Genomic DNA, 26,119 nt, shown 5'->3' on the forward strand with positions numbered 1-26,119 from the left:
CGCATCTGAGGGGTGCAAACGGCAGAGTCAGGATGGCCGAGTGGTCTAAGGCGCTGCGTTCAGGTCGCAGTGGGTTCGAATCCCACCTCTGACATGTCTGTAACAGATTTTTTCTTTTCATTTGATTGTAACATTCCAGGCGTCCTATAACTGCTGGCCAAGGCTTTCTGGAACAGGGAGATGGAGTTGGAGCACGCACTGCAGGCCTCATGGTTGATTTCCAGTGCTTCCTGTATTTCCTCGCTTCTTTTTTGGGAAAGTGAACTCCAGTGAAAAACCATCTTTGGACTGGGCCGGCCTTGTGGACATGCAAACGGGCGCACCGCGACATTTTGCCTTTGGAAAAAATGCATAAAGAACCCAATGTGTTGTCCTTTTAACTGGGCCTAGTGGGAATGAAGTGACATTTTTAAAATGGATGGGGAGGGTGGTGGGTTAGGAGGGGTGGGTGGGATGCGCGAGAGTATATTCCTGGCAGACTGTGGAGACATTTTAGGAAATCCAAGAGGATTTAAGTGTGGTCAAAGACTTGCCAACATAGCCTCTAAGCCGATTCAGGCGAGCGCCTAAGGCAGAGTCAGGATGGCCGAGTGGTCTAAGGCGCTGCGTTCAGGTCGCAGTCTCCTCTGGAGGCGTGGGTTCGAATCCCACTTCTGACATGCCTGAAATGGGTTTTTACTTTTCATGTGATTGCATTCCACGCTTCCTATAACTGCCGGCCACGGATTTCTGGAACAGGGAGATGGAGTTGGAGCTTGCTCCACACACTCCCGTCCTCCAGCTAGGTCTGCAGTTGGTCCTGGAATGCTTGACTGCCCTTTTGGCAGGTGTACTACAGTGCTTAAATGAAAAACCGTCTTAGGACTGTGCTAGCTTTGTGGACTTGCAAATGGGCGCAGCGCGGCATTTTGTCTTTGGAAAAAATGCATAAAGAACCCAACGTCTTGTCCTTTTCACTGGGCCTAGTTGGAATGAAGTGACCTATTTGAAATGGGGGTCAGGTGGAAAGTTAGTGTGACATAGTGGGAGGCAGATGGAGGAGTGAGTGGGGGGAAGCGAGAGGTAAAAAGGCAGGCAGAGGAGTGAACACAGTTCTTCCTCCTCGCCCTCTGCCCAACCAACCACCTGCCTGCCCAAACGGCCCCGAACGGCCACGAACGGCCATTGTATATAGGCTTTGCTGGCAGAACTCTTTAGCCCTGTAATTTAGAGTGAGTCCTGTGCAGGAGTACAGGGAGATCAGGCCGGCCCATACACAGTCCTTTCAGCCTAAACAGGCTCCCCGGCACTAGTGCCCAACCTCTTGTGACCAAGAAGGCTCTAGCACACTGCCTGAACCTCCTGAAGGGTTGGACACAGTGCATGCTTTTATTTGCATAAACCAGCCCGCCTCTTGCCTTCCTATTTCCTGAGGTGTAGTTGCTCGTGTCTGTTAACAGGTGGCAGGCAGCACCGTTCTGCAGAAACATGAAAGACTCATGTGTGCTTGTGACAAGTAGCTGCTGTACATAGGGATTGAACCCTGCACGTCTGTGCCAGTAGTCGTTGTATGAGTGCTGCCCTGCCTGTGATTATTCTTTTGGGAGGAATTTGGAGACTTTAATGCAATAGGAGAGGATTTTAGGCGGGTGGTCTTTGAGACTTTCCAACATTGCCTCTAAGCCGCATCTGAGGGGTGCAAACGGCAGAGTCAGGATGGCCGAGTGGTCTAAGGCGCTGCGTTCAGGTCGCAGTGGGTTCGAATCCCACCTCTGACATGTCTGTAACAGATTTTTTCTTTTCATTTGATTGTAACATTCCAGGCGTCCTATAACTGCTGGCCAAGGCTTTCTGGAACAGGGAGATGGAGTTGGAGCACGCACTGCAGGCCTCATGGTTGATTTCCAGTGCTTCCTGTATTTCCTCGCTTCTTTTTTGGGAAAGTGAACTCCAGTGAAAAACCATCTTTGGACTGGGCCGGCCTTGTGGACATGCAAACGGGCGCACCGCGACATTTTGCCTTTGGAAAAAATGCATAAAGAACCCAATGTGTTGTCCTTTTAACTGGGCCTAGTGGGAATGAAGTGACATTTTTAAAATGGATGGGGAGGGTGGTGGGTTAGGAGGGGTGGGTGGGATGCGCGAGAGTATATTCCTGGCAGACTGTGGAGACATTTTAGGAAATCCAAGAGGATTTAAGTGTGGTCAAAGACTTGCCAACATAGCCTCTAAGCCGATTCAGGCGAGCGCCTAAGGCAGAGTCAGGATGGCCGAGTGGTCTAAGGCGCTGCGTTCAGGTCGCAGTCTCCTCTGGAGGCGTGGGTTCGAATCCCACTTCTGACATGCCTGAAATGGGTTTTTACTTTTCATGTGATTGCATTCCACGCTTCCTATAACTGCCGGCCACGGATTTCTGGAACAGGGAGATGGAGTTGGAGCTTGCTCCACACACTCCCGTCCTCCAGCTAGGTCTGCAGTTGGTCCTGGAATGCTTGACTGCCCTTTTGGCAGGTGTACTACAGTGCTTAAATGAAAAACCGTCTTAGGACTGTGCTAGCTTTGTGGACTTGCAAATGGGCGCAGCGCGGCATTTTGTCTTTGGAAAAAATGCATAAAGAACCCAACGTCTTGTCCTTTTCACTGGGCCTAGTTGGAATGAAGTGACCTATTTGAAATGGGGGTCAGGTGGAAAGTTAGTGTGACATAGTGGGAGGCAGATGGAGGAGTGAGTGGGGGGAAGCGAGAGGTAAAAAGGCAGGCAGAGGAGTGAACACAGTTCTTCCTCCTCGCCCTCTGCCCAACCAACCACCTGCCTGCCCAAACGGCCCCGAACGGCCACGAACGGCCATTGTATATAGGCTTTGCTGGCAGAACTCTTTAGCCCTGTAATTTAGAGTGAGTCCTGTGCAGGAGTACAGGGAGATCAGGCCGGCCCATACACAGTCCTTTCAGCCTAAACAGGCTCCCCGGCACTAGTGCCCAACCTCTTGTGACCAAGAAGGCTCTAGCACACTGCCTGAACCTCCTGAAGGGTTGGACACAGTGCATGCTTTTATTTGCATAAACCAGCCCGCCTCCTGCCTTCCTATTTCCTGAGGTGTAGTTGCTCGTGTCTGTTAACAGGTGGCAGGCAGCACCGTTCTGCAGAAACATGAAAGACTCATGTGTGCTTGTGACAAGTAGCTGCTGTACATAGGGATTGAACCCTGCACGTCTGTGCCAGTAGTCGTTGTATGAGTGCTGCCCTGCCTGTGATTATTCTTTTGGGAGGAATTTGGAGACTTTAATGCAATAGGAGAGGATTTTAGGCAGGTGGTCTTTGAGACTTTCCAACATTGCCTCTAAGCCGCATCTGAGGGGTGCAAACGGCAGAGTCAGGATGGCCGAGTGGTCTAAGGCGCTGCGTTCAGGTCGCAGTCTCCGCTGGAGGCGTGGGTTCGAATCCCACCTCTGACATGTCTGTAACAGATTTTTTCTTTTCATTTGATTGTAACATTCCAGGCGTCCTATAACTGCTGGCCAAGGCTTTCTGGAACAGGGAGATGGAGTTGGAGCACGCACTGCAGGCCTCATGGTTGATTTCCAGTGCTTCCTGTATTTCCTCGCTTCTTTTTTGGGAAAGTGAACTCCAGTGAAAAACCATCTTTGGACTGGGCCGGCCTTGTGGACATGCAAACGGGCGCACCGCGACATTTTGCCTTTGGAAAAAATGCATAAAGAACCCAATGTGTTGTCCTTTTAACTGGGCCTAGTGGGAATGAAGTGACATTTTTAAAATGGATGGGGAGGGTGGTGGGTTAGGAGGGGTGGGTGGGATGCGCGAGAGTATATTCCTGGCAGACTGTGGAGACATTTTAGGAAATCCAAGAGGATTTAAGTGTGGTCAAAGACTTGCCAACATAGCCTCTAAGCCGATTCAGGCGAGCGCCTAAGGCAGAGTCAGGATGGCCGAGTGGTCTAAGGCGCTGCGTTCAGGTCGCAGTCTCCTCTGGAGGCGTGGGTTCGAATCCCACTTCTGACATGCCTGAAATGGGTTTTTACTTTTCATGTGATTGCATTCCACGCTTCCTATAACTGCCGGCCACGGATTTCTGGAACAGGGAGATGGAGTTGGAGCTTGCTCCACACACTCCCGTCCTCCAGCTAGGTCTGCAGTTGGTCCTGGAATGCTTGACTGCCCTTTTGGCAGGTGTACTACAGTGCTTAAATGAAAAACCGTCTTAGGACTGTGCTAGCTTTGTGGACTTGCAAATGGGCGCAGCGCGGCATTTTGTCTTTGGAAAAAATGCATAAAGAACCCAACGTCTTGTCCTTTTCACTGGGCCTAGTTGGAATGAAGTGACCTATTTGAAATGGGGGTCAGGTGGAAAGTTAGTGTGACATAGTGGGAGGCAGATGGAGGAGTGAGTGGGGGGAAGCGAGAGGTAAAAAGGCAGGCAGAGGAGTGAACACAGTTCTTCCTCCTCGCCCTCTGCCCAACCAACCACCTGCCTGCCCAAACGGCCCCGAACGGCCACGAACGGCCATTGTATATAGGCTTTGCTGGCAGAACTCTTTAGCCCTGTAATTTAGAGTGAGTCCTGTGCAGGAGTACAGGGAGATCAGGCCGGCCCATACACAGTCCTTTCAGCCTAAACAGGCTCCCCGGCACTAGTGCCCAACCTCTTGTGACCAAGAAGGCTCTAGCACACTGCCTGAACCTCCTGAAGGGTTGGACACAGTGCATGCTTTTATTTGCATAAACCAGCCCGCCTCCTGCCTTCCTATTTCCTGAGGTGTAGTTGCTCGTGTCTGTTAACAGGTGGCAGGCAGCACCGTTCTGCAGAAACATGAAAGACTCATGTGTGCTTGTGACAAGTAGCTGCTGTACATAGGGATTGAACCCTGCACGTCTGTGCCAGTAGTCGTTGTATGAGTGCTGCCCTGCCTGTGATTATTCTTTTGGGAGGAATTTGGAGACTTTAATGCAATAGGAGAGGATTTTAGGCGGGTGGTCTTTGAGACTTTCCAACATTGCCTCTAAGCCGCATCTGAGGGGTGCAAACGGCAGAGTCAGGATGGCCGAGTGGTCTAAGGCGCTGCGTTCAGGTCGCAGTGGGTTCGAATCCCACCTCTGACATGTCTGTAACAGATTTTTTCTTTTCATTTGATTGTAACATTCCAGGCGTCCTATAACTGCTGGCCAAGGCTTTCTGGAACAGGGAGATGGAGTTGGAGCACGCACTGCAGGCCTCATGGTTGATTTCCAGTGCTTCCTGTATTTCCTCGCTTCTTTTTTGGGAAAGTGAACTCCAGTGAAAAACCATCTTTGGACTGGGCCGGCCTTGTGGACATGCAAACGGGCGCACCGCGACATTTTGCCTTTGGAAAAAATGCATAAAGAACCCAATGTGTTGTCCTTTTAACTGGGCCTAGTGGGAATGAAGTGACATTTTTAAAATGGATGGGGAGGGTGGTGGGTTAGGAGGGGTGGGTGGGATGCGCGAGAGTATATTCCTGGCAGACTGTGGAGACATTTTAGGAAATCCAAGAGGATTTAAGTGTGGTCAAAGACTTGCCAACATAGCCTCTAAGCCGATTCAGGCGAGCGCCTAAGGCAGAGTCAGGATGGCCGAGTGGTCTAAGGCGCTGCGTTCAGGTCGCAGTCTCCTCTGGAGGCGTGGGTTCGAATCCCACTTCTGACATGCCTGAAATGGGTTTTTACTTTTCATGTGATTGCATTCCACGCTTCCTATAACTGCCGGCCACGGATTTCTGGAACAGGGAGATGGAGTTGGAGCTTGCTCCACACACTCCCGTCCTCCAGCTAGGTCTGCAGTTGGTCCTGGAATGCTTGACTGCCCTTTTGGCAGGTGTACTACAGTGCTTAAATGAAAAACCGTCTTAGGACTGTGCTAGCTTTGTGGACTTGCAAATGGGCGCAGCGCGGCATTTTGTCTTTGGAAAAAATGCATAAAGAACCCAACGTCTTGTCCTTTTCACTGGGCCTAGTTGGAATGAAGTGACCTATTTGAAATGGGGGTCAGGTGGAAAGTTAGTGTGACATAGTGGGAGGCAGATGGAGGAGTGAGTGGGGGGAAGCGAGAGGTAAAAAGGCAGGCAGAGGAGTGAACACAGTTCTTCCTCCTCGCCCTCTGCCCAACCAACCACCTGCCTGCCCAAACGGCCCCGAACGGCCACGAACGGCCATTGTATATAGGCTTTGCTGGCAGAACTCTTTAGCCCTGTAATTTAGAGTGAGTCCTGTGCAGGAGTACAGGGAGATCAGGCCGGCCCATACACAGTCCTTTCAGCCTAAACAGGCTCCCCGGCACTAGTGCCCAACCTCTTGTGACCAAGAAGGCTCTAGCACACTGCCTGAACCTCCTGAAGGGTTGGACACAGTGCATGCTTTTATTTGCATAAACCAGCCCGCCTCTTGCCTTCCTATTTCCTGAGGTGTAGTTGCTCGTGTCTGTTAACAGGTGGCAGGCAGCACCGTTCTGCAGAAACATGAAAGACTCATGTGTGCTTGTGACAAGTAGCTGCTGTACATAGGGATTGAACCCTGCACGTCTGTGCCAGTAGTCGTTGTATGAGTGCTGCCCTGCCTGTGATTATTCTTTTGGGAGGAATTTGGAGACTTTAATGCAATAGGAGAGGATTTTAGGCGGGTGGTCTTTGAGACTTTCCAACATTGCCTCTAAGCCGCATCTGAGGGGTGCAAACGGCAGAGTCAGGATGGCCGAGTGGTCTAAGGCGCTGCGTTCAGGTCGCAGTGGGTTCGAATCCCACCTCTGACATGTCTGTAACAGATTTTTTCTTTTCATTTGATTGTAACATTCCAGGCGTCCTATAACTGCTGGCCAAGGCTTTCTGGAACAGGGAGATGGAGTTGGAGCACGCACTGCAGGCCTCATGGTTGATTTCCAGTGCTTCCTGTATTTCCTCGCTTCTTTTTTGGGAAAGTGAACTCCAGTGAAAAACCATCTTTGGACTGGGCCGGCCTTGTGGACATGCAAACGGGCGCACCGCGACATTTTGCCTTTGGAAAAAATGCATAAAGAACCCAATGTGTTGTCCTTTTAACTGGGCCTAGTGGGAATGAAGTGACATTTTTAAAATGGATGGGGAGGGTGGTGGGTTAGGAGGGGTGGGTGGGATGCGCGAGAGTATATTCCTGGCAGACTGTGGAGACATTTTAGGAAATCCAAGAGGATTTAAGTGTGGTCAAAGACTTGCCAACATAGCCTCTAAGCCGATTCAGGCGAGCGCCTAAGGCAGAGTCAGGATGGCCGAGTGGTCTAAGGCGCTGCGTTCAGGTCGCAGTCTCCTCTGGAGGCGTGGGTTCGAATCCCACTTCTGACATGCCTGAAATGGGTTTTTACTTTTCATGTGATTGCATTCCACGCTTCCTATAACTGCCGGCCACGGATTTCTGGAACAGGGAGATGGAGTTGGAGCTTGCTCCACACACTCCCGTCCTCCAGCTAGGTCTGCAGTTGGTCCTGGAATGCTTGACTGCCCTTTTGGCAGGTGTACTACAGTGCTTAAATGAAAAACCGTCTTAGGACTGTGCTAGCTTTGTGGACTTGCAAATGGGCGCAGCGCGGCATTTTGTCTTTGGAAAAAATGCATAAAGAACCCAACGTCTTGTCCTTTTCACTGGGCCTAGTTGGAATGAAGTGACCTATTTGAAATGGGGGTCAGGTGGAAAGTTAGTGTGACATAGTGGGAGGCAGATGGAGGAGTGAGTGGGGGGAAGCGAGAGGTAAAAAGGCAGGCAGAGGAGTGAACACAGTTCTTCCTCCTCGCCCTCTGCCCAACCAACCACCTGCCTGCCCAAACGGCCCCGAACGGCCACGAACGGCCATTGTATATAGGCTTTGCTGGCAGAACTCTTTAGCCCTGTAATTTAGAGTGAGTCCTGTGCAGGAGTACAGGGAGATCAGGCCGGCCCATACACAGTCCTTTCAGCCTAAACAGGCTCCCCGGCACTAGTGCCCAACCTCTTGTGACCAAGAAGGCTCTAGCACACTGCCTGAACCTCCTGAAGGGTTGGACACAGTGCATGCTTTTATTTGCATAAACCAGCCCGCCTCCTGCCTTCCTATTTCCTGAGGTGTAGTTGCTCGTGTCTGTTAACAGGTGGCAGGCAGCACCGTTCTGCAGAAACATGAAAGACTCATGTGTGCTTGTGACAAGTAGCTGCTGTACATAGGGATTGAACCCTGCACGTCTGTGCCAGTAGTCGTTGTATGAGTGCTGCCCTGCCTGTGATTATTCTTTTGGGAGGAATTTGGAGACTTTAATGCAATAGGAGAGGATTTTAGGCGGGTGGTCTTTGAGACTTTCCAACATTGCCTCTAAGCCGCATCTGAGGGGTGCAAACGGCAGAGTCAGGATGGCCGAGTGGTCTAAGGCGCTGCGTTCAGGTCGCAGTCTCCGCTGGAGGCGTGGGTTCGAATCCCACCTCTGACATGTCTGTAACAGATTTTTTCTTTTCATTTGATTGTAACATTCCAGGCGTCCTATAACTGCTGGCCAAGGCTTTCTGGAACAGGGAGATGGAGTTGGAGCACGCACTGCAGGCCTCATGGTTGATTTCCAGTGCTTCCTGTATTTCCTCGCTTCTTTTTTGGGAAAGTGAACTCCAGTGAAAAACCATCTTTGGACTGGGCCGGCCTTGTGGACATGCAAACGGGCGCACCGCGACATTTTGCCTTTGGAAAAAATGCATAAAGAACCCAATGTGTTGTCCTTTTAACTGGGCCTAGTGGGAATGAAGTGACATTTTTAAAATGGATGGGGAGGGTGGTGGGTTAGGAGGGGTGGGTGGGATGCGCGAGAGTATATTCCTGGCAGACTGTGGAGACATTTTAGGAAATCCAAGAGGATTTAAGTGTGGTCAAAGACTTGCCAACATAGCCTCTAAGCCGATTCAGGCGAGCGCCTAAGGCAGAGTCAGGATGGCCGAGTGGTCTAAGGCGCTGCGTTCAGGTCGCAGTCTCCTCTGGAGGCGTGGGTTCGAATCCCACTTCTGACATGCCTGAAATGGGTTTTTACTTTTCATGTGATTGCATTCCACGCTTCCTATAACTGCCGGCCACGGATTTCTGGAACAGGGAGATGGAGTTGGAGCTTGCTCCACACACTCCCGTCCTCCAGCTAGGTCTGCAGTTGGTCCTGGAATGCTTGACTGCCCTTTTGGCAGGTGTACTACAGTGCTTAAATGAAAAACCGTCTTAGGACTGTGCTAGCTTTGTGGACTTGCAAATGGGCGCAGCGCGGCATTTTGTCTTTGGAAAAAATGCATAAAGAACCCAACGTCTTGTCCTTTTCACTGGGCCTAGTTGGAATGAAGTGACCTATTTGAAATGGGGGTCAGGTGGAAAGTTAGTGTGACATAGTGGGAGGCAGATGGAGGAGTGAGTGGGGGGAAGCGAGAGGTAAAAAGGCAGGCAGAGGAGTGAACACAGTTCTTCCTCCTCGCCCTCTGCCCAACCAACCACCTGCCTGCCCAAACGGCCCCGAACGGCCACGAACGGCCATTGTATATAGGCTTTGCTGGCAGAACTCTTTAGCCCTGTAATTTAGAGTGAGTCCTGTGCAGGAGTACAGGGAGATCAGGCCGGCCCATACACAGTCCTTTCAGCCTAAACAGGCTCCCCGGCACTAGTGCCCAACCTCTTGTGACCAAGAAGGCTCTAGCACACTGCCTGAACCTCCTGAAGGGTTGGACACAGTGCATGCTTTTATTTGCATAAACCAGCCCGCCTCCTGCCTTCCTATTTCCTGAGGTGTAGTTGCTCGTGTCTGTTAACAGGTGGCAGGCAGCACCGTTCTGCAGAAACATGAAAGACTCATGTGTGCTTGTGACAAGTAGCTGCTGTACATAGGGATTGAACCCTGCACGTCTGTGCCAGTAGTCGTTGTATGAGTGCTGCCCTGCCTGTGATTATTCTTTTGGGAGGAATTTGGAGACTTTAATGCAATAGGAGAGGATTTTAGGCGGGTGGTCTTTGAGACTTTCCAACATTGCCTCTAAGCCGCATCTGAGGGGTGCAAACGGCAGAGTCAGGATGGCCGAGTGGTCTAAGGCGCTGCGTTCAGGTCGCAGTCTCCGCTGGAGGCGTGGGTTCGAATCCCACCTCTGACATGTCTGTAACAGATTTTTTCTTTTCATTTGATTGTAACATTCCAGGCGTCCTATAACTGCTGGCCAAGGCTTTCTGGAACAGGGAGATGGAGTTGGAGCACGCACTGCAGGCCTCATGGTTGATTTCCAGTGCTTCCTGTATTTCCTCGCTTCTTTTTTGGGAAAGTGAACTCCAGTGAAAAACCATCTTTGGACTGGGCCGGCCTTGTGGACATGCAAACGGGCGCACCGCGACATTTTGCCTTTGGAAAAAATGCATAAAGAACCCAATGTGTTGTCCTTTTAACTGGGCCTAGTGGGAATGAAGTGACATTTTTAAAATGGATGGGGAGGGTGGTGGGTTAGGAGGGGTGGGTGGGATGCGCGAGAGTATATTCCTGGCAGACTGTGGAGACATTTTAGGAAATCCAAGAGGATTTAAGTGTGGTCAAAGACTTGCCAACATAGCCTCTAAGCCGATTCAGGCGAGCGCCTAAGGCAGAGTCAGGATGGCCGAGTGGTCTAAGGCGCTGCGTTCAGGTCGCAGTCTCCTCTGGAGGCGTGGGTTCGAATCCCACTTCTGACATGCCTGAAATGGGTTTTTACTTTTCATGTGATTGCATTCCACGCTTCCTATAACTGCCGGCCACGGATTTCTGGAACAGGGAGATGGAGTTGGAGCTTGCTCCACACACTCCCGTCCTCCAGCTAGGTCTGCAGTTGGTCCTGGAATGCTTGACTGCCCTTTTGGCAGGTGTACTACAGTGCTTAAATGAAAAACCGTCTTAGGACTGTGCTAGCTTTGTGGACTTGCAAATGGGCGCAGCGCGGCATTTTGTCTTTGGAAAAAATGCATAAAGAACCCAACGTCTTGTCCTTTTCACTGGGCCTAGTTGGAATGAAGTGACCTATTTGAAATGGGGGTCAGGTGGAAAGTTAGTGTGACATAGTGGGAGGCAGATGGAGGAGTGAGTGGGGGGAAGCGAGAGGTAAAAAGGCAGGCAGAGGAGTGAACACAGTTCTTCCTCCTCGCCCTCTGCCCAACCAACCACCTGCCTGCCCAAACGGCCCCGAACGGCCACGAACGGCCATTGTATATAGGCTTTGCTGGCAGAACTCTTTAGCCCTGTAATTTAGAGTGAGTCCTGTGCAGGAGTACAGGGAGATCAGGCCGGCCCATACACAGTCCTTTCAGCCTAAACAGGCTCCCCGGCACTAGTGCCCAACCTCTTGTGACCAAGAAGGCTCTAGCACACTGCCTGAACCTCCTGAAGGGTTGGACACAGTGCATGCTTTTATTTGCATAAACCAGCCCGCCTCCTGCCTTCCTATTTCCTGAGGTGTAGTTGCTCGTGTCTGTTAACAGGTGGCAGGCAGCACCGTTCTGCAGAAACATGAAAGACTCATGTGTGCTTGTGACAAGTAGCTGCTGTACATAGGGATTGAACCCTGCACGTCTGTGCCAGTAGTCGTTGTATGAGTGCTGCCCTGCCTGTGATTATTCTTTTGGGAGGAATTTGGAGACTTTAATGCAATAGGAGAGGATTTTAGGCGGGTGGTCTTTGAGACTTTCCAACATTGCCTCTAAGCCGCATCTGAGGGGTGCAAACGGCAGAGTCAGGATGGCCGAGTGGTCTAAGGCGCTGCGTTCAGGTCGCAGTCTCCGCTGGAGGCGTGGGTTCGAATCCCACCTCTGACATGTCTGTAACAGATTTTTTCTTTTCATTTGATTGTAACATTCCAGGCGTCCTATAACTGCTGGCCAAGGCTTTCTGGAACAGGGAGATGGAGTTGGAGCACGCACTGCAGGCCTCATGGTTGATTTCCAGTGCTTCCTGTATTTCCTCGCTTCTTTTTTGGGAAAGTGAACTCCAGTGAAAAACCATCTTTGGACTGGGCCGGCCTTGTGGACATGCAAACGGGCGCACCGCGACATTTTGCCTTTGGAAAAAATGCATAAAGAACCCAATGTGTTGTCCTTTTAACTGGGCCTAGTGGGAATGAAGTGACATTTTTAAAATGGATGGGGAGGGTGGTGGGTTAGGAGGGGTGGGTGGGATGCGCGAGAGTATATTCCTGGCAGACTGTGGAGACATTTTAGGAAATCCAAGAGGATTTAAGTGTGGTCAAAGACTTGCCAACATAGCCTCTAAGCCGATTCAGGCGAGCGCCTAAGGCAGAGTCAGGATGGCCGAGTGGTCTAAGGCGCTGCGTTCAGGTCGCAGTCTCCTCTGGAGGCGTGGGTTCGAATCCCACTTCTGACATGCCTGAAATGGGTTTTTACTTTTCATGTGATTGCATTCCACGCTTCCTATAACTGCCGGCCACGGATTTCTGGAACAGGGAGATGGAGTTGGAGCTTGCTCCACACACTCCCGTCCTCCAGCTAGGTCTGCAGTTGGTCCTGGAATGCTTGACTGCCCTTTTGGCAGGTGTACTACAGTGCTTAAATGAAAAACCGTCTTAGGACTGTGCTAGCTTTGTGGACTTGCAAATGGGCGCAGCGCGGCATTTTGTCTTTGGAAAAAATGCATAAAGAACCCAACGTCTTGTCCTTTTCACTGGGCCTAGTTGGAATGAAGTGACCTATTTGAAATGGGGGTCAGGTGGAAAGTTAGTGTGACATAGTGGGAGGCAGATGGAGGAGTGAGTGGGGGGAAGCGAGAGGTAAAAAGGCAGGCAGAGGAGTGAACACAGTTCTTCCTCCTCGCCCTCTGCCCAACCAACCACCTGCCTGCCCAAACGGCCCCGAACGGCCACGAACGGCCATTGTATATAGGCTTTGCTGGCAGAACTCTTTAGCCCTGTAATTTAGAGTGAGTCCTGTGCAGGAGTACAGGGAGATCAGGCCGGCCCATACACAGTCCTTTCAGCCTAAACAGGCTCCCCGGCACTAGTGCCCAACCTCTTGTGACCAAGAAGGCTCTAGCACACTGCCTGAACCTCCTGAAGGGTTGGACACAGTGCATGCTTTTATTTGCATAAACCAGCCCGCCTCCTGCCTTCCTATTTCCTGAGGTGTAGTTGCTCGTGTCTGTTAACAGGTGGCAGGCAGCACCGTTCTGCAGAAACATGAAAGACTCATGTGTGCTTGTGACAAGTAGCTGCTGTACATAGGGATTGAACCCTGCACGTCTGTGCCAGTAGTCGTTGTATGAGTGCTGCCCTGCCTGTGATTATTCTTTTGGGAGGAATTTGGAGACTTTAATGCAATAGGAGAGGATTTTAGGCGGGTGGTCTTTGAGACTTTCCAACATTGCCTCTAAGCCGCATCTGAGGGGTGCAAACGGCAGAGTCAGGATGGCCGAGTGGTCTAAGGCGCTGCGTTCAGGTCGCAGTCTCCGCTGGAGGCGTGGGTTCGAATCCCACCTCTGACATGTCTGTAACAGATTTTTTCTTTTCATTTGATTGTAACATTCCAGGCGTCCTATAACTGCTGGCCAAGGCTTTCTGGAACAGGGAGATGGAGTTGGAGCACGCACTGCAGGCCTCATGGTTGATTTCCAGTGCTTCCTGTATTTCCTCGCTTCTTTTTTGGGAAAGTGAACTCCAGTGAAAAACCATCTTTGGACTGGGCCGGCCTTGTGGACATGCAAACGGGCGCACCGCGACATTTTGCCTTTGGAAAAAATGCATAAAGAACCCAATGTGTTGTCCTTTTAACTGGGCCTAGTGGGAATGAAGTGACATTTTTAAAATGGATGGGGAGGGTGGTGGGTTAGGAGGGGTGGGTGGGATGCGCGAGAGTATATTCCTGGCAGACTGTGGAGACATTTTAGGAAATCCAAGAGGATTTAAGTGTGGTCAAAGACTTGCCAACATAGCCTCTAAGCCGATTCAGGCGAGCGCCTAAGGCAGAGTCAGGATGGCCGAGTGGTCTAAGGCGCTGCGTTCAGGTCGCAGTCTCCTCTGGAGGCGTGGGTTCGAATCCCACTTCTGACATGCCTGAAATGGGTTTTTACTTTTCATGTGATTGCATTCCACGCTTCCTATAACTGCCGGCCACGGATTTCTGGAACAGGGAGATGGAGTTGGAGCTTGCTCCACACACTCCCGTCCTCCAGCTAGGTCTGCAGTTGGTCCTGGAATGCTTGACTGCCCTTTTGGCAGGTGTACTACAGTGCTTAAATGAAAAACCGTCTTAGGACTGTGCTAGCTTTGTGGACTTGCAAATGGGCGCAGCGCGGCATTTTGTCTTTGGAAAAAATGCATAAAGAACCCAACGTCTTGTCCTTTTCACTGGGCCTAGTTGGAATGAAGTGACCTATTTGAAATGGGGGTCAGGTGGAAAGTTAGTGTGACATAGTGGGAGGCAGATGGAGGAGTGAGTGGGGGGAAGCGAGAGGTAAAAAGGCAGGCAGAGGAGTGAACACAGTTCTTCCTCCTCGCCCTCTGCCCAACCAACCACCTGCCTGCCCAAACGGCCCCGAACGGCCACGAACGGCCATTGTATATAGGCTTTGCTGGCAGAACTCTTTAGCCCTGTAATTTAGAGTGAGTCCTGTGCAGGAGTACAGGGAGATCAGGCCGGCCCATACACAGTCCTTTCAGCCTAAACAGGCTCCCCGGCACTAGTGCCCAACCTCTTGTGACCAAGAAGGCTCTAGCACACTGCCTGAACCTCCTGAAGGGTTGGACACAGTGCATGCTTTTATTTGCATAAACCAGCCCGCCTCCTGCCTTCCTATTTCCTGAGGTGTAGTTGCTCGTGTCTGTTAACAGGTGGCAGGCAGCACCGTTCTGCAGAAACATGAAAGACTCATGTGTGCTTGTGACAAGTAGCTGCTGTACATAGGGATTGAACCCTGCACGTCTGTGCCAGTAGTCGTTGTATGAGTGCTGCCCTGCCTGTGATTATTCTTTTGGGAGGAATTTGGAGACTTTAATGCAATAGGAGAGGATTTTAGGCGGGTGGTCTTTGAGACTTTCCAACATTGCCTCTAAGCCGCATCTGAGGGGTGCAAACGGCAGAGTCAGGATGGCCGAGTGGTCTAAGGCGCTGCGTTCAGGTCGCAGTGGGTTCGAATCCCACCTCTGACATGTCTGTAACAGATTTTTTCTTTTCATTTGATTGTAACATTCCAGGCGTCCTATAACTGCTGGCCAAGGCTTTCTGGAACAGGGAGATGGAGTTGGAGCACGCACTGCAGGCCTCATGGTTGATTTCCAGTGCTTCCTGTATTTCCTCGCTTCTTTTTTGGGAAAGTGAACTCCAGTGAAAAACCATCTTTGGACTGGGCCGGCCTTGTGGACATGCAAACGGGCGCACCGCGACATTTTGCCTTTGGAAAAAATGCATAAAGAACCCAATGTGTTGTCCTTTTAACTGGGCCTAGTGGGAATGAAGTGACATTTTTAAAATGGATGGGGAGGGTGGTGGGTTAGGAGGGGTGGGTGGGATGCGCGAGAGTATATTCCTGGCAGACTGTGGAGACATTTTAGGAAATCCAAGAGGATTTAAGTGTGGTCAAAGACTTGCCAACATAGCCTCTAAGCCGATTCAGGCGAGCGCCTAAGGCAGAGTCAGGATGGCCGAGTGGTCTAAGGCGCTGCGTTCAGGTCGCAGTCTCCTCTGGAGGCGTGGGTTCGAATCCCACTTCTGACATGCCTGAAATGGGTTTTTACTTTTCATGTGATTGCATTCCACGCTTCCTATAACTGCCGGCCACGGATTTCTGGAACAGGGAGATGGAGTTGGAGCTTGCTCCACACACTCCCGTCCTCCAGCTAGGTCTGCAGTTGGTCCTGGAATGCTTGACTGCCCTTTTGGCAGGTGTACTACAGTGCTTAAATGAAAAACCGTCTTAGGACTGTGCTAGCTTTGTGGACTTGCAAATGGGCGCAGCGCGGCATTTTGTCTTTGGAAAAAATGCATAAAGAACCCAACGTCTTGTCCTTTTCACTGGGCCTAGTTGGAATGAAGTGACCTATTTGAAATGGGGGTCAGGTGGAAAGTTAGTGTGACATAGTGGGAGGCAGATGGAGGAGTGAGTGGGGGGAAGCGAGAGGTAAAAAGGCAGGCAGAGGAGTGAACACAGTTCTTCCTCCTCGCCCTCTGCCCAACCAACCACCTGCCTGCCCAAACGGCCCCGAACGGCCACGAACGGCCATTGTATATAGGCTTTGCTGGCAGAACTCTTTAGCCCTGTAATTTAGAGTGAGTCCTGTGCAGGAGTACAGGGAGATCAGGCCGGCCCATACACAGTCCTTTCAGCCTAAACAGGCTCCCCGGCACTAGTGCCCAACCTCTTGTGACCAAGAAGGCTCTAGCACACTGCCTGAACCTCCTGAAGGGTTGGACACAGTGCATGCTTTTATTTGCATAAACCAGCCCGCCTCCTGCCTTCCTATTTCCTGAGGTGTAGTTGCTCGTGTCTGTTAACAGGTGGCAGGCAGCACCGTTCTGCAGAAACATGAAAGACTCATGTGTGCTTGTGACAAGTAGCTGCTGTACATAGGGATTGAACCCTGCACGTCTGTGCCAGTAGTCGTTGTATGAGTGCTGCCCTGCCTGTGATTATTCTTTTGGGAGGAATTTGGAGACTTTAATGCAATAGGAGAGGATTTTAGGCGGGTGGTCTTTGAGACTTTCCAACATTGCCTCTAAGCCGCATCTGAGGGGTGCAAACGGCAGAGTCAGGATGGCCGAGTGGTCTAAGGCGCTGCGTTCAGGTCGCAGTGGGTTCGAATCCCACCTCTGACATGTCTGTAACAGATTTTTTCTTTTCATTTGATTGTAACATTCCAGGCGTCCTATAACTGCTGGCCAAGGCTTTCTGGAACAGGGAGATGGAGTTGGAGCACGCACTGCCGGCCTCATGGTTGATTTCCAGTGCTTCCTGTATTTCCTCGCTTCTTTTTTGGGAAAGTGAACTCCAGTGAAAAACCATCTTTGGACTGGGCCGGCCTTGTGGACATGCAAACGGGCGCACCGCGACATTTTGCCTTTGGAAAAAATGCATAAAGAACCCAATGTGTTGTCCTTTTAACTGGGCCTAGTGGGAATGAAGTGACATTTTTAAAATGGATGGGGAGGGTGGTGGGTTAGGAGGGGTGGGTGGGATGCGCGAGAGTATATTCCTGGCAGACTGTGGAGACATTTTAGGAAATCCAAGAGGATTTAAGTGTGGTCAAAGACTTGCCAACATAGCCTCTAAGCCGATTCAGGCGAGCGCCTAAGGCAGAGTCAGGATGGCCGAGTGGTCTAAGGCGCTGCGTTCAGGTCGCAGTCTCCTCTGGAGGCGTGGGTTCGAATCCCACTTCTGACATGCCTGAAATGGGTTTTTACTTTTCATGTGATTGCATTCCACGCTTCCTATAACTGCCGGCCACGGATTTCTGGAACAGGGAGATGGAGTTGGAGCTTGCTCCACACACTCCCGTCCTCCAGCTAGGTCTGCAGTTGGTCCTGGAATGCTTGACTGCCCTTTTGGCAGGTGTACTACAGTGCTTAAATGAAAAACCGTCTTAGGACTGTGCTAGCTTTGTGGACTTGCAAATGGGCGCAGCGCGGCATTTTGTCTTTGGAAAAAATGCATAAAGAACCCAACGTCTTGTCCTTTTCACTGGGCCTAGTTGGAATGAAGTGACCTATTTGAAATGGGGGTCAGGTGGAAAGTTAGTGTGACATAGTGGGAGGCAGATGGAGGAGTGAGTGGGGGGAAGCGAGAGGTAAAAAGGCAGGCAGAGGAGTGAACACAGTTCTTCCTCCTCGCCCTCTGCCCAACCAACCACCTGCCTGCCCAAACGGCCCCGAACGGCCACGAACGGCCATTGTATATAGGCTTTGCTGGCAGAACTCTTTAGCCCTGTAATTTAGAGTGAGTCCTGTGCAGGAGAGTCCTGTGCAGGAGTACAGGGAGATCAGGCCGGCCCATACACAGTCCTTTCAGCCTAAACAGGCTCCCCGGCACTAGTGCCCAACCTCTTGTGACCAAGAAGGCTCTAGCACACTGCCTGAACCTCCTGAAGGGTTGGACACAGTGCATGCTTTTATTTGCATAAACCAGCCCGCCTCCTGCCTTCCTATTTCCTGAGGTGTAGTTGCTCGTGTCTGTTAACAGGTGGCAGGCAGCACCGTTCTGCAGAAACATGAAAGACTCATGTGTGCTTGTGACAAGTAGCTGCTGTACATAGGGATTGAACCCTGCACGTCTGTGCCAGTAGTCGTTGTATGAGTGCTGCCCTGCCTGTGATTATTCTTTTGGGAGGAATTTGGAGACTTTAATGCAATAGGAGAGGATTTTAGGCGGGTGGTCTTTGAGACTTTCCAACATTGCCTCTAAGCCGCATCTGAGGGGTGCAAACGGCAGAGTCAGGATGGCCGAGTGGTCTAAGGCGCTGCGTTCAGGTCGCAGTCTCCGCTGGAGGCGTGGGTTCGAATCCCACCTCTGACATGTCTGTAACAGATTTTTTCTTTTCATTTGATTGTAACATTCCAGGCGTCCTATAACTGCTGGCCAAGGCTTTCTGGAACAGGGAGATGGAGTTGGAGCACGCACTGCAGGCCTCATGGTTGATTTCCAGTGCTTCCTGTATTTCCTCGCTTCTTTTTTGGGAAAGTGAACTCCAGTGAAAAACCATCTTTGGACTGGGCCGGCCTTGTGGACATGCAAACGGGCGCACCGCGACATTTTGCCTTTGGAAAAAATGCATAAAGAACCCAATGTGTTGTCCTTTTAACTGGGCCTAGTGGGAATGAAGTGACATTTTTAAAATGGATGGGGAGGGTGGTGGGTTAGGAGGGGTGGGTGGGATGCGCGAGAGTATATTCCTGGCAGACTGTGGAGACATTTTAGGAAATCCAAGAGGATTTAAGTGTGGTCAAAGACTTGCCAACATAGCCTCTAAGCCGATTCAGGCGAGCGCCTAAGGCAGAGTCAGGATGGCCGAGTGGTCTAAGGCGCTGCGTTCAGGTCGCAGTCTCCTCTGGAGGCGTGGGTTCGAATCCCACTTCTGACATGCCTGAAATGGGTTTTTACTTTTCATGTGATTGCATTCCACGCTTCCTATAACTGCCGGCCACGGATTTCTGGAACAGGGAGATGGAGTTGGAGCTTGCTCCACACACTCCCGTCCTCCAGCTAGGTCTGCAGTTGGTCCTGGAATGCTTGACTGCCCTTTTGGCAGGTGTACTACAGTGCTTAAATGAAAAACCGTCTTAGGACTGTGCTAGCTTTGTGGACTTGCAAATGGGCGCAGCGCGGCATTTTGTCTTTGGAAAAAATGCATAAAGAACCCAACGTCTTGTCCTTTTCACTGGGCCTAGTTGGAATGAAGTGACCTATTTGAAATGGGGGTCAGGTGGAAAGTTAGTGTGACATAGTGGGAGGCAGATGGAGGAGTGAGTGGGGGGAAGCGAGAGGTAAAAAGGCAGGCAGAGGAGTGAACACAGTTCTTCCTCCTCGCCCTCTGCCCAACCAACCACCTGCCTGCCCAAACGGCCCCGAACGGCCACGAACGGCCATTGTATATAGGCTTTGCTGGCAGAACTCTTTAGCCCTGTAATTTAGAGTGAGTCCTGTGCAGGAGTACAGGGAGATCAGGCCGGCCCATACACAGTCCTTTCAGCCTAAACAGGCTCCCCGGCACTAGTGCCCAACCTCTTGTGACCAAGAAGGCTCTAGCACACTGCCTGAACCTCCTGAAGGGTTGGACACAGTGCATGCTTTTATTTGCATAAACCAGCCCGCCTCCTGCCTTCCTATTTCCTGAGGTGTAGTTGCTCGTGTCTGTTAACAGGTGGCAGGCAGCACCGTTCTGCAGAAACATGAAAGACTCATGTGTGCTTGTGACAAGTAGCTGCTGTACATAGGGATTGAACCCTGCACGTCTGTGCCAGTAGTCGTTGTATGAGTGCTGCCCTGCCTGTGATTATTCTTTTGGGAGGAATTTGGAGACTTTAATGCAATAGGAGAGGATTTTAGGCGGGTGGTCTTTGAGACTTTCCAACATTGCCTCTAAGCCGCATCTGAGGGGTGCAAACGGCAGAGTCAGGATGGCCGAGTGGTCTAAGGCGCTGCGTTCAGGTCGCAGTCTCCGCTGGAGGCGTGGGTTCGAATCCCACCTCTGACATGTCTGTAACAGATTTTTTCTTTTCATTTGATTGTAACATTCCAGGCGTCCTATAACTGCTGGCCAAGGCTTTCTGGAACAGGGAGATGGAGTTGGAGCACGCACTGCAGGCCTCATGGTTGATTTCCAGTGCTTCCTGTATTTCCTCGCTTCTTTTTTGGGAAAGTGAACTCCAGTGAAAAACCATCTTTGGACTGGGCCGGCCTTGTGGACATGCAAACGGGCGCACCGCGACATTTTGCCTTTGGAAAAAATGCATAAAGAACCCAATGTGTTGTCCTTTTAACTGGGCCTAGTGGGAATGAAGTGACATTTTTAAAATGGATGGGGAGGGTGGTGGGTTAGGAGGGGTGGGTGGGATGCGCGAGAGTATATTCCTGGCAGACTGTGGAGACATTTTAGGAAATCCAAGAGGATTTAAGTGTGGTCAAAGACTTGCCAACATAGCCTCTAAGCCGATTCAGGCGAGCGCCTAAGGCAGAGTCAGGATGGCCGAGTGGTCTAAGGCGCTGCGTTCAGGTCGCAGTCTCCTCTGGAGGCGTGGGTTCGAATCCCACTTCTGACATGCCTGAAATGGGTTTTTACTTTTCATGTGATTGCATTCCACGCTTCCTATAACTGCCGGCCACGGATTTCTGGAACAGGGAGATGGAGTTGGAGCTTGCTCCACACACTCCCGTCCTCCAGCTAGGTCTGCAGTTGGTCCTGGAATGCTTGACTGCCCTTTTGGCAGGTGTACTACAGTGCTTAAATGAAAAACCGTCTTAGGACTGTGCTAGCTTTGTGGACTTGCAAATGGGCGCAGCGCGGCATTTTGTCTTTGGAAAAAATGCATAAAGAACCCAACGTCTTGTCCTTTTCACTGGGCCTAGTTGGAATGAAGTGACCTATTTGAAATGGGGGTCAGGTGGAAAGTTAGTGTGACATAGTGGGAGGCAGATGGAGGAGTGAGTGGGGGGAAGCGAGAGGTAAAAAGGCAGGCAGAGGAGTGAACACAGTTCTTCCTCCTCGCCCTCTGCCCAACCAACCACCTGCCTGCCCAAACGGCCCCGAACGGCCACGAACGGCCATTGTATATAGGCTTTGCTGGCAGAACTCTTTAGCCCTGTAATTTAGAGTGAGTCCTGTGCAGGAGTACAGGGAGATCAGGCCGGCCCATACACAGTCCTTTCAGCCTAAACAGGCTCCCCGGCACTAGTGCCCAACCTCTTGTGACCAAGAAGGCTCTAGCACACTGCCTGAACCTCCTGAAGGGTTGGACACAGTGCATGCTTTTATTTGCATAAACCAGCCCGCCTCCTGCCTTCCTATTTCCTGAGGTGTAGTTGCTCGTGTCTGTTAACAGGTGGCAGGCAGCACCGTTCTGCAGAAACATGAAAGACTCATGTGTGCTTGTGACAAGTAGCTGCTGTACATAGGGATTGAACCCTGCACGTCTGTGCCAGTAGTCGTTGTATGAGTGCTGCCCTGCCTGTGATTATTCTTTTGGGAGGAATTTGGAGACTTTAATGCAATAGGAGAGGATTTTAGGCGGGTGGTCTTTGAGACTTTCCAACATTGCCTCTAAGCCGCATCTGAGGGGTGCAAACGGCAGAGTCAGGATGGCCGAGTGGTCTAAGGCGCTGCGTTCAGGTCGCAGTCTCCGCTGGAGGCGTGGGTTCGAATCCCACCTCTGACATGTCTGTAACAGATTTTTTCTTTTCATTTGATTGTAACATTCCAGGCGTCCTATAACTGCTGGCCAAGGCTTTCTGGAACAGGGAGATGGAGTTGGAGCACGCACTGCAGGCCTCATGGTTGATTTCCAGTGCTTCCTGTATTTCCTCGCTTCTTTTTTGGGAAAGTGAACTCCAGTGAAAAACCATCTTTGGACTGGGCCGGCCTTGTGGACATGCAAACGGGCGCACCGCGACATTGGGCGCACCGCGACATTTTGCCTTTGGAAAAAATGCATAAAGAACCCAATGTGTTGTCCTTTTAACTGGGCCTAGTGGGAATGAAGTGACATTTTTAAAATGGATGGGGAGGGTGGTGGGTTAGGAGGGGTGGGTGGGATGCGCGAGAGTATATTCCTGGCAGACTGTGGAGACATTTTAGGAAATCCAAGAGGATTTAAGTGTGGTCAAAGACTTGCCAACATAGCCTCTAAGCCGATTCAGGCGAGCGCCTAAGGCAGAGTCAGGATGGCCGAGTGGTCTAAGGCGCTGCGTTCAGGTCGCAGTCTCCTCTGGAGGCGTGGGTTCGAATCCCACTTCTGACATGCCTGAAATGGGTTTTTACTTTTCATGTGATTGCATTCCACGCTTCCTATAACTGCCGGCCACGGATTTCTGGAACAGGGAGATGGAGTTGGAGCTTGCTCCACACACTCCCGTCCTCCAGCTAGGTCTGCAGTTGGTCCTGGAATGCTTGACTGCCCTTTTGGCAGGTGTACTACAGTGCTTAAATGAAAAACCGTCTTAGGACTGTGCTAGCTTTGTGGACTTGCAAATGGGCGCAGCGCGGCATTTTGTCTTTGGAAAAAATGCATAAAGAACCCAACGTCTTGTCCTTTTCACTGGGCCTAGTTGGAATGAAGTGACCTATTTGAAATGGGGGTCAGGTGGAAAGTTAGTGTGACATAGTGGGAGGCAGATGGAGGAGTGAGTGGGGGGAAGCGAGAGGTAAAAAGGCAGGCAGAGGAGTGAACACAGTTCTTCCTCCTCGCCCTCTGCCCAACCAACCACCTGCCTGCCCAAACGGCCCCGAACGGCCACGAACGGCCATTGTATATAGGCTTTGCTGGCAGAACTCTTTAGCCCTGTAATTTAGAGTGAGTCCTGTGCAGGAGTACAGGGAGATCAGGCCGGCCCATACACAGTCCTTTCAGCCTAAACAGGCTCCCCGGCACTAGTGCCCAACCTCTTGTGACCAAGAAGGCTCTAGCACACTGCCTGAACCTCCTGAAGGGTTGGACACAGTGCATGCTTTTATTTGCATAAACCAGCCCGCCTCCTGCCTTCCTATTTCCTGAGGTGTAGTTGCTCGTGTCTGTTAACAGGTGGCAGGCAGCACCGTTCTGCAGAAACATGAAAGACTCATGTGTGCTTGTGACAAGTAGCTGCTGTACATAGGGATTGAACCCTGCACGTCTGTGCCAGTAGTCGTTGTATGAGTGCTGCCCTGCCTGTGATTATTCTTTTGGGAGGAATTTGGAGACTTTAATGCAATAGGAGAGGATTTTAGGCGGGTGGTCTTTGAGACTTTCCAACATTGCCTCTAAGCCGCATCTGAGGGGTGCAAACGGCAGAGTCAGGATGGCCGAGTGGTCTAAGGCGCTGCGTTCAGGTCGCAGTCTCCGCTGGAGGCGTGGGTTCGAATCCCACCTCTGACATGTCTGTAACAGATTTTTTCTTTTCATTTGATTGTAACATTCCAGGCGTCCTATAACTGCTGGCCAAGGCTTTCTGGAACAGGGAGATGGAGTTGGAGCACGCACTGCAGGCCTCATGGTTGATTTCCAGTGCTTCCTGTATTTCCTCGCTTCTTTTTTGGGAAAGTGAACTCCAGTGAAAAACCATCTTTGGACTGGGCCGGCCTTGTGGACATGCAAACGGGCGCACCGCGACATTTTGCCTTTGGAAAAAATGCATAAAGAACCCAATGTGTTGTCCTTTTAACTGGGCCTAGTGGGAATGAAGTGACATTTTTAAAATGGATGGGGAGGGTGGTGGGTTAGGAGGGGTGGGTGGGATGCGCGAGAGTATATTCCTGGCAGACTGTGGAGACATTTTAGGAAATCCAAGAGGATTTAAGTGTGGTCAAAGACTTGCCAACATAGCCTCTAAGCCGATTCAGGCGAGCGCCTAAGGCAGAGTCAGGATGGCCGAGTGGTCTAAGGCGCTGCGTTCAGGTCGCAGTCTCCTCTGGAGGCGTGGGTTCGAATCCCACTTCTGACATGCCTGAAATGGGTTTTTACTTTTCATGTGATTGCATTCCACGCTTCCTATAACTGCCGGCCACGGATTTCTGGAACAGGGAGATGGAGTTGGAGCTTGCTCCACACACTCCCGTCCTCCAGCTAGGTCTGCAGTTGGTCCTGGAATGCTTGACTGCCCTTTTGGCAGGTGTACTACAGTGCTTAAATGAAAAACCGTCTTAGGACTGTGCTAGCTTTGTGGACTTGCAAATGGGCGCAGCGCGGCATTTTGTCTTTGGAAAAAATGCATAAAGAACCCAACGTCTTGTCCTTTTCACTGGGCCTAGTTGGAATGAAGTGACCTATTTGAAATGGGGGTCAGGTGGAAAGTTAGTGTGACATAGTGGGAGGCAGATGGAGGAGTGAGTGGGGGGAAGCGAGAGGTAAAAAGGCAGGCAGAGGAGTGAACACAGTTCTTCCTCCTCGCCCTCTGCCCAACCAACCACCTGCCTGCCCAAACGGCCCCGAACGGCCACGAACGGCCATTGTATATAGGCTTTGCTGGCAGAACTCTTTAGCCCTGTAATTTAGAGTGAGTCCTGTGCAGGAGTACAGGGAGATCAGGCCGGCCCATACACAGTCCTTTCAGCCTAAACAGGCTCCCCGGCACTAGTGCCCAACCTCTTGTGACCAAGAAGGCTCTAGCACACTGCCTGAACCTCCTGAAGGGTTGGACACAGTGCATGCTTTTATTTGCATAAACCAGCCCGCCTCCTGCCTTCCTATTTCCTGAGGTGTAGTTGCTCGTGTCTGTTAACAGGTGGCAGGCAGCACCGTTCTGCAGAAACATGAAAGACTCATGTGTGCTTGTGACAAGTAGCTGCTGTACATAGGGATTGAACCCTGCACGTCTGTGCCAGTAGTCGTTGTATGAGTGCTGCCCTGCCTGTGATTATTCTTTTGGGAGGAATTTGGAGACTTTAATGCAATAGGAGAGGATTTTAGGCGGGTGGTCTTTGAGACTTTCCAACATTGCCTCTAAGCCGCATCTGAGGGGTGCAAACGGCAGAGTCAGGATGGCCGAGTGGTCTAAGGCGCTGCGTTCAGGTCGCAGTCTCCGCTGGAGGCGTGGGTTCGAATCCCACCTCTGACATGTCTGTAACAGATTTTTTCTTTTCATTTGATTGTAACATTCCAGGCGTCCTATAACTGCTGGCCAAGGCTTTCTGGAACAGGGAGATGGAGTTGGAGCACGCACTGCAGGCCTCATGGTTGATTTCCAGTGCTTCCTGTATTTCCTCGCTTCTTTTTTGGGAAAGTGAACTCCAGTGAAAAACCATCTTTGGACTGGGCCGGCCTTGTGGACATGCAAACGGGCGCACCGCGACATTTTGCCTTTGGAAAAAATGCATAAAGAACCCAATGTGTTGTCCTTTTAACTGGGCCTAGTGGGAATGAAGTGACATTTTTAAAATGGATGGGGAGGGTGGTGGGTTAGGAGGGGTGGGTGGGATGCGCGAGAGTATATTCCTGGCAGACTGTGGAGACATTTTAGGAAATCCAAGAGGATTTAAGTGTGGTCAAAGACTTGCCAACATAGCCTCTAAGCCGATTCAGGCGAGCGCCTAAGGCAGAGTCAGGATGGCCGAGTGGTCTAAGGCGCTGCGTTCAGGTCGCAGTCTCCTCTGGAGGCGTGGGTTCGAATCCCACTTCTGACATGCCTGAAATGGGTTTTTACTTTTCATGTGATTGCATTCCACGCTTCCTATAACTGCCGGCCACGGATTTCTGGAACAGGGAGATGGAGTTGGAGCTTGCTCCACACACTCCCGTCCTCCAGCTAGGTCTGCAGTTGGTCCTGGAATGCTTGACTGCCCTTTTGGCAGGTGTACTACAGTGCTTAAATGAAAAACCGTCTTAGGACTGTGCTAGCTTTGTGGACTTGCAAATGGGCGCAGCGCGGCATTTTGTCTTTGGAAAAAATGCATAAAGAACCCAACGTCTTGTCCTTTTCACTGGGCCTAGTTGGAATGAAGTGACCTATTTGAAAT

General features: G+C 51.0%; 26 non-coding genes across 26 annotated transcripts; all 26 read left to right on the top strand.

Annotated features, from left to right (window-relative positions):
• Window positions 1-576: 576 nt before the first annotated feature.
• Window positions 577-659, top strand: TRNAL-CAG (transfer RNA leucine (anticodon CAG)). Its single transcript has one exon. It is a non-coding gene; the product is annotated as a tRNA-Leu (tRNA).
• Window positions 660-2,239: 1,580 nt separating this feature from the next.
• Window positions 2,240-2,322, top strand: TRNAL-CAG (transfer RNA leucine (anticodon CAG)). The gene has a single exon. It is a non-coding gene; the product is annotated as a tRNA-Leu (tRNA).
• Window positions 2,323-3,352: 1,030 nt separating this feature from the next.
• TRNAL-CAG (transfer RNA leucine (anticodon CAG)) lies at window positions 3,353-3,435 on the top strand. The gene has a single exon. It is a non-coding gene; the product is annotated as a tRNA-Leu (tRNA).
• A 482-nt stretch (window positions 3,436-3,917) lies between these two features.
• Window positions 3,918-4,000, top strand: TRNAL-CAG (transfer RNA leucine (anticodon CAG)). Its single transcript has one exon. It is a non-coding gene; the product is annotated as a tRNA-Leu (tRNA).
• Window positions 4,001-5,580: 1,580 nt separating this feature from the next.
• Window positions 5,581-5,663, top strand: TRNAL-CAG (transfer RNA leucine (anticodon CAG)). The gene has a single exon. It is a non-coding gene; the product is annotated as a tRNA-Leu (tRNA).
• Window positions 5,664-7,243: 1,580 nt separating this feature from the next.
• Window positions 7,244-7,326, top strand: TRNAL-CAG (transfer RNA leucine (anticodon CAG)). The gene has a single exon. It is a non-coding gene; the product is annotated as a tRNA-Leu (tRNA).
• Window positions 7,327-8,356: 1,030 nt separating this feature from the next.
• TRNAL-CAG (transfer RNA leucine (anticodon CAG)) lies at window positions 8,357-8,439 on the top strand. The gene has a single exon. It is a non-coding gene; the product is annotated as a tRNA-Leu (tRNA).
• Window positions 8,440-8,921: 482 nt separating this feature from the next.
• TRNAL-CAG (transfer RNA leucine (anticodon CAG)) lies at window positions 8,922-9,004 on the top strand. The gene has a single exon. It is a non-coding gene; the product is annotated as a tRNA-Leu (tRNA).
• A 1,030-nt stretch (window positions 9,005-10,034) lies between these two features.
• On the top strand, window positions 10,035-10,117 carry TRNAL-CAG (transfer RNA leucine (anticodon CAG)). The gene has a single exon. It is a non-coding gene; the product is annotated as a tRNA-Leu (tRNA).
• Window positions 10,118-10,599: 482 nt separating this feature from the next.
• Window positions 10,600-10,682, top strand: TRNAL-CAG (transfer RNA leucine (anticodon CAG)). The gene has a single exon. It is a non-coding gene; the product is annotated as a tRNA-Leu (tRNA).
• A 1,030-nt stretch (window positions 10,683-11,712) lies between these two features.
• On the top strand, window positions 11,713-11,795 carry TRNAL-CAG (transfer RNA leucine (anticodon CAG)). The gene has a single exon. It is a non-coding gene; the product is annotated as a tRNA-Leu (tRNA).
• Window positions 11,796-12,277: 482 nt separating this feature from the next.
• On the top strand, window positions 12,278-12,360 carry TRNAL-CAG (transfer RNA leucine (anticodon CAG)). Its single transcript has one exon. It is a non-coding gene; the product is annotated as a tRNA-Leu (tRNA).
• A 1,030-nt stretch (window positions 12,361-13,390) lies between these two features.
• TRNAL-CAG (transfer RNA leucine (anticodon CAG)) lies at window positions 13,391-13,473 on the top strand. The gene has a single exon. It is a non-coding gene; the product is annotated as a tRNA-Leu (tRNA).
• Window positions 13,474-13,955: 482 nt separating this feature from the next.
• TRNAL-CAG (transfer RNA leucine (anticodon CAG)) lies at window positions 13,956-14,038 on the top strand. The gene has a single exon. It is a non-coding gene; the product is annotated as a tRNA-Leu (tRNA).
• A 1,580-nt stretch (window positions 14,039-15,618) lies between these two features.
• TRNAL-CAG (transfer RNA leucine (anticodon CAG)) lies at window positions 15,619-15,701 on the top strand. The gene has a single exon. It is a non-coding gene; the product is annotated as a tRNA-Leu (tRNA).
• A 1,580-nt stretch (window positions 15,702-17,281) lies between these two features.
• Window positions 17,282-17,364, top strand: TRNAL-CAG (transfer RNA leucine (anticodon CAG)). The gene has a single exon. It is a non-coding gene; the product is annotated as a tRNA-Leu (tRNA).
• A 1,045-nt stretch (window positions 17,365-18,409) lies between these two features.
• On the top strand, window positions 18,410-18,492 carry TRNAL-CAG (transfer RNA leucine (anticodon CAG)). The gene has a single exon. It is a non-coding gene; the product is annotated as a tRNA-Leu (tRNA).
• Window positions 18,493-18,974: 482 nt separating this feature from the next.
• TRNAL-CAG (transfer RNA leucine (anticodon CAG)) lies at window positions 18,975-19,057 on the top strand. The gene has a single exon. It is a non-coding gene; the product is annotated as a tRNA-Leu (tRNA).
• Window positions 19,058-20,087: 1,030 nt separating this feature from the next.
• TRNAL-CAG (transfer RNA leucine (anticodon CAG)) lies at window positions 20,088-20,170 on the top strand. The gene has a single exon. It is a non-coding gene; the product is annotated as a tRNA-Leu (tRNA).
• A 482-nt stretch (window positions 20,171-20,652) lies between these two features.
• On the top strand, window positions 20,653-20,735 carry TRNAL-CAG (transfer RNA leucine (anticodon CAG)). The gene has a single exon. It is a non-coding gene; the product is annotated as a tRNA-Leu (tRNA).
• A 1,030-nt stretch (window positions 20,736-21,765) lies between these two features.
• On the top strand, window positions 21,766-21,848 carry TRNAL-CAG (transfer RNA leucine (anticodon CAG)). The gene has a single exon. It is a non-coding gene; the product is annotated as a tRNA-Leu (tRNA).
• A 499-nt stretch (window positions 21,849-22,347) lies between these two features.
• On the top strand, window positions 22,348-22,430 carry TRNAL-CAG (transfer RNA leucine (anticodon CAG)). The gene has a single exon. It is a non-coding gene; the product is annotated as a tRNA-Leu (tRNA).
• Window positions 22,431-23,460: 1,030 nt separating this feature from the next.
• Window positions 23,461-23,543, top strand: TRNAL-CAG (transfer RNA leucine (anticodon CAG)). The gene has a single exon. It is a non-coding gene; the product is annotated as a tRNA-Leu (tRNA).
• A 482-nt stretch (window positions 23,544-24,025) lies between these two features.
• Window positions 24,026-24,108, top strand: TRNAL-CAG (transfer RNA leucine (anticodon CAG)). Its single transcript has one exon. It is a non-coding gene; the product is annotated as a tRNA-Leu (tRNA).
• A 1,030-nt stretch (window positions 24,109-25,138) lies between these two features.
• On the top strand, window positions 25,139-25,221 carry TRNAL-CAG (transfer RNA leucine (anticodon CAG)). The gene has a single exon. It is a non-coding gene; the product is annotated as a tRNA-Leu (tRNA).
• A 482-nt stretch (window positions 25,222-25,703) lies between these two features.
• TRNAL-CAG (transfer RNA leucine (anticodon CAG)) lies at window positions 25,704-25,786 on the top strand. The gene has a single exon. It is a non-coding gene; the product is annotated as a tRNA-Leu (tRNA).
• The last annotated feature ends 333 nt before the right edge of the window (window positions 25,787-26,119 follow it).

The sequence above is a fragment of the Ambystoma mexicanum genome, chromosome 11, assembly GCF_040938575.1.
Source record: "Ambystoma mexicanum isolate Mex_15411 chromosome 11, UKY_AmexF1_1, whole genome shotgun sequence".
NCBI lineage: Eukaryota > Metazoa > Chordata > Amphibia > Caudata > Ambystomatidae > Ambystoma > Ambystoma mexicanum.